This window comes from Pelobates fuscus, chromosome 2 (assembly GCF_036172605.1).
Source record: "Pelobates fuscus isolate aPelFus1 chromosome 2, aPelFus1.pri, whole genome shotgun sequence".
NCBI lineage: Eukaryota > Metazoa > Chordata > Amphibia > Anura > Pelobatidae > Pelobates > Pelobates fuscus.
In genome coordinates this window covers 290358123-290364122 of record NC_086318.1, presented here as the reverse complement: position 1 = coordinate 290364122, position 6000 = coordinate 290358123, and positions in this window count along the sequence as shown.

Below are 6000 nucleotides of genomic sequence, written 5' to 3'. Positions count from 1 at the left end.
GCCAGTTGATAAAGCCCTGTGTGGCGAAACGCGTTTTGGCTAATTTTATATATATTTTATATTTGTACTAATAAAGGAATATTGGCCCTTTTTTTCACTATTCATTTGCCATATACCTTTTATTTTATTATATTTTATATTATATTACTCTTCTCTTTTTTAACCTGGTTACACGTCGTTTTGGAGCCGACTATTGTCCAAAGAATCCTAGGTGGGGATTATACCACCCACGCCATCATAGTGAGCAGTATATCCTGCTCACTCAAATGTGAGTACGTTCTCTATTTTTAAGTCTTACTTTTATACTTTATATACAGTGAGCACTATATTTTATTTTTCCCTTATTTCGAGGAATTATCCACATCTATGTCCCGCCAGTGGGGGATAAACGCCACTGAATGCTGATTATACTAGAGCAAGTTCATGCTCTTGCATAGGTGAGTGAAATACCTCCCCTACACCCATTCTATTTTATTCCATTTTATGTACGCTTATACAGTCTGCACTATTGGAGTCTCCCTGTCTTTCTATTTGCATGCTCATCATTGAGTCAAGATTACCTATACCATAGAAGATCCAGCGTTTTATTTGACTACAGTATCAAGTTTTCATCAGTCTATTGGAATCCACTACATATTGGGACTATTACGCTCATATTTATATTTATTTTATTGTGTATTTATATGTGAGTACATTTTATCCTTTATCTCTCATTGTATCTTTCAATTGTACTTTTTCTGTATAGCGCGACCTATTACTTTGTTTTTTTTGTTTATGTGTGTCTGCATGTGTGACAGTGTGTGTGTCAGGGGCAGAGGAGTAAGGGGGGCGGGGGGCTAGGACAGAGGAGAAACAGGGAGAGCCTGAGTCAGAGGATAAGCAGGGAGAGCCTAGGGCAGAGAAAACGGGAATATGGGACAGAGAAAAACTTGTAAATTTGAATTAAATGCAACTATATTAATTACAAACATTTTGCTAATGGGAGGGGTACAATTTATGGAAACGGGCTGCCAAATGGTACTCCAGTGAAAAAAGGTTTGGAACTGTATTAGAACATTAAAAAATATATCTAAATGTTAAACAACTACATTAGAAGGGGTGACCTTAAAGTAGATTCCAGAACTTCACCTGTCATGTTGTTTTACCAGCCTTACGGTCTTAAAAGTTGCAGTTCTACAACAGCTTCCACCATTTGGTATATCCTATATCTAAAAAGTATGAAAATGGTTAGCTGCAACTACTGACAATGAATAATACCGAGTAACTTATAAATAGTAATATTATTTATGCTGAGCAGGTTCACTATAGTCTAGGTCAACGGTTCCAAGCCTGCGGTATTTGTACCCCCAGGGGTACAATCCAGTTCCCCCAGGGGTGCACATAAAAAAAATAATCAGTAATGCAATGGTGATTCTACCACTGGTGCAATTTCATCGCACTTTTTGGGAACCATTGTAGCCATCAGTTGGTCCATGCACTTAGGGCCACCCGATAGACTTGTGCCATCAGGGGTCCGGTCATGTACTGAAGTGCTTTAACAGTGCGATCAGTACTCTTTTTGTTTGCAGGGACTGCTGGGAGGAAGTGAGAAAAAAATATGTTTTTGTGTTCGTTTTTTTTTTTTAACAAATATTTGTTTTATCGCCCCCTTACTGTTATAAGTAGGTAGGATTTATTTTGTTGGGGGTTGATATAATTATTTAAGGAGGCTGAACAATTGGATGTCCACCTCCTTCCCCAAGTGTTATTCATTAGAGCACCTCTAACTCCCACGGTTGTGAGTTAAAGGTAACTAGGTTCCCTCATTATCAATATTAGAGTGTCTACCTGATGCCCATGGATGGAGGCGGTGGGACGTTAAGGTAAGAAATGGAGTTGGGGGTTAGTGTGAGCCTTATTTTGGGGGCATGTGTAGAACACTATGCCTCCCCCCCCCTCCCCCCCCCACACACTCTATTTAATTAATAAATTAATAGTTCCATTGTGGTGACACAGTGGATGAAAGTGAAAATACTCCACTTACGAGTGAGTGGGGACATAGTAGAGGTATAAAATCTCCCTTGTACTAATGTCATATTTACCTTCACAAGCTTTTTTTAAAATAGTTTTTACATTTGCTGTTGTAGGGCCTGGCTAGCAAGTATTGGCCAGCCACCACATGACTAACTCTTGCGCGCCAAGGTGTTCAGTTCGCAGAGTAGGTTTTAACAACCGACTTTCATCCGAACCAAGCCAGCACATTGCTGAGCGTCCGACATCCAAACAAATTTTTGTTCAGAAGAATCATGAAAAATCAAGCCAAGTCTAGTGGTTTCCAAGTAAACAAAGATACTTTTCAGAGCATTAACCAACATACACACACATGTCTAAGAGAGAGACTAGGAATTAAATATATTAACCCTAACAAAAACCCATTTGTCATTGTTTTTCAAAGTTATGGATGGATCCCTTGTATGTCCATGACTCACTAGAGGTCTGTCAGTGGCAGTCATGACTCCTGTGGTTACTGTAAGCCAACCATCAGTCTTTGGTAATTGGTCCACGTCTCGTAAAGGCAGTTGCTCTATTCTTCCAGGATGGCAGCCTCTATCACAGAGGTCACATAGTAAGCAAAATGATATTTGTTACTGAACAACCTCTATCACAAAGGTAATCAAATTGGTATTCATTACTGGGCTTCTTCTATCACAGAAATCGCAAGCTCATCAACTTGGTATTCACTACTGAGCTTGCTCTATCTAAGAGGTCACAAGCTCTTTGAAAATGTATTTGGTAATGAACATCCTCTACCACAGAGGTCACACACTAATTAAATTGGTATATGTTACTGAGCTTCCTTCATCACAGAAGTCATGCACTTATCAAAATGGAATTTGTTATGTAACTTCCTCTACAACAGATAACAGAGGTGATGTACTCTTAGAATTTGTATTTTTTGCTGAGCTTTCAATCACAGAGCTCATGGGCTTATCAAATTGGTATTGGTTACTGAAATTCCTCTATCACTGAGGTCACTTACTCATCACCTTTGCATTTCTTACTGAGCTAATTTTATCCTAGAGGCATCATGTTAATCAAATTTGAATTTGTTACTGATCTTCCTCTATCACAGATGGTATGCACTTATCACATCTGTAGTTGTAACTGAGCTTTCTGTTTCTCAGAGGTCATGTGTTCATAAAACTGGGGAATTTGAGGACAAGGCAACACCATGAACTCTTTGTCATGTTCCTCAAACCATAAGTGAACAATTTTTGTAGTGAGGCATCTTGCTGAAAGAGGTTACTGCCATCAACAAACATCATTGCCATGAATGGGTGTGCATGGTCTACAACAATCTAGATTATCTAGAGACTAGGTGATACATGTTAAAGTAACATCTACATGACTGCCAGGACCCAATGTTTCCTAGCAAAACATTGCACAGAGTATGAAACTGCATCCTCTGGCCTTCTTCCCATTAAGCATTCTGCTGCCATCTCTTCTCCAGGTAAATGCTCACATGCACCAAACCATCCACCTGATCTATAAGAAAATATGATTCATCAGACCAGGCAATCTTTTTTCATTGCTCCATGGTCCAGTTCTGACATGTGCATTCTGAGAGGTCTATAGCTACAGAGCCACATACACAGCACACTGCAATGGTGCACTGTGTGTTTCTATCATTGCTAACATTATGTTTTTCAGCTATTTGAGCTGCATTAGCTCTTCTGTGTGATCGGACTAGATTGGCTAGCCTTCACTCCCCATGTGCATTAATGAACCTTGGGCACGCGTTCACCAGTTGTCCTTCTTTGCACCACTTTTGGTAGGAACTAACCACTACATACTGGGAACACCCCACAAGACTTACCATTTTGGAGATGTTCAGCATTTTTGGTGGTCTCTAGAGAGCAAGAATGCCACGCAACCTGCACCTGGGGTAAAGCCTAATCCAGAGATGTGGTCCTCCACGACCTCACCTACTTGTTTGCAGCTCAAGCGCCCATGCAGTCCAGCGCTTCTCGGAATCCTGAGGACTCGGGCCTGATTGTTGCAAGGAGAGCATGTAGCGGTGGGAGCTGGATAACAGCAATGAGATATGCAACCTGGGATGGTCCTGAATGTCCTGACCACCTGCCTCAGCATGGCATGCTTGCCAAAGGCATTGGATGACCAGAGAACTCTGAGCCAATTGTTCTCTCCCTGATTTTCTACTGTTTCACCTCTTCTTTCTACATAACACTAAGTTAATTATTAAGTAAACCTAAGCTGTAGCCCAGCTGAACTCCTCTAGGCGATGTTTCTCTCTTATTTGAATCTATGTGCAGGCATCTCACCTAACCTGAGAATGTTATGTTGGATTATGTCTTAAGCTATTCTCCACTCATTTCCCTCACGTTTAGCATATCATTCTATACAGTCCTATCGAAGTGCAGTAAGCTTGATTATCCTCACTATTTAAATCTGCACACTGTTTTAATAATGTTTAATCTACCTTAAAAATGTGCTTATGAGCCAATATGCACTTTCTTGCTCTCACCTGTCATTCCATTGTAATTATCTCAGTGTATATTGTGTATCTTATGTTAATTTCAAGCAACACAAAAATAAAGAAGAAGAAAAAAAGAAGAAAAAAAAAAGAAAGTTAATTCTATACAGCAAATTGAAGGTAACACCTTTAAATTAGTTCCCCACTGCAGTCTGCCTAACCAAGAATGGTATGCCCTTGATGATCTAAAACAAAACCCACTCATAAAAAAACCTGCCGATAAAGGGGGTAAAATAGTGATCATGCATAGATATGAGTATACGGCTATGACTGAAAGGATCCTGAAAGATATTAAAACCTATACAGCACTCAAAAAGAATCTTATTTTTTTACTTCCTGATGGAATCTTTGCTGGATTAGGCCATTGACAATAAGATAATCTCCAAAGAGGAATATGCTTTTCTCTACATTAAATCTCCAAAAATTTAAACTTTTTATTGCCTACCCAAAATACACAAATAGTATTCTCAATTAACAGGTAGACCACTTGTGTCAGGTGTAGGCAATTTAACTCAAAACGGAAGTCTATATGTAGATAAAATCTTAAGAGAGTTTGTAACTACCCTACTCTCTTACCTCAGAGACAGGAAGGAAAATTTGAACTGTCTAGCTTCAATTTAGATACCTGTAGGGGCACATCTAGGCAGCTTGGATGTTGAATCCCTGTACTCTTCTATACCACATACAACTGGTTTAGAATACACCAAAAAAATTTTGGATCAAAGAGCTGAAAATCATAAGCACACACTGATCAAATTACTACAGTTCATTCTTACCCACAACTATTTTTTATTTACTAATCCATTCTATCAGCAGGTGCAGGGGAATGCGATAGGGACTTTGTGTGCCCCTTCGTATGTGAACCTACACCTAAAATGGTGGGAGTGATCAGTTGTGTTTGCCAAGGAACTTGACCATTTTACCAAATGCATACACACGTGGAAAATTTATATTGATGACAGGTTGGTGATATGGACAGGAACCTTGGAGATTTTTGATGAGTTTGTGGACCTTCTCAAATCCAATGAGATGAACCTAAAGCTCACAAAAGAGGTAGGTAAACCGTCTCTTAATTTCCTTGACCTTACTATTTCTGTGGATGAAGAAAACCATCTTCAGACAACCCTATACCAAAACCAAAAGCTATGAACAATGTTTTAGGGTGGAATAGCTACCACTCTAAGTCACTGAAGAAAGGGATTTTAATAGGAAAATATCTAAGAGTACAAAGGAACAGTTGCACTCTGGAAGATTTTAGGTTTAAAGCAAATTAATTACGAGTACAATTTAAAGAATGTGAATACCCTAATCGGTGCCTTAAAGCAGCATATAAGAGAGCCCTTGATATGGATAGAGAGGTTATGCTATCAAATACCTTATAAGAATCAGGGGATTGTACATGAGAACCTCGACCAAAGAGGGGATGATCTGCATCGCATCCTTAGCAAAGGGAATGCTACTGGATG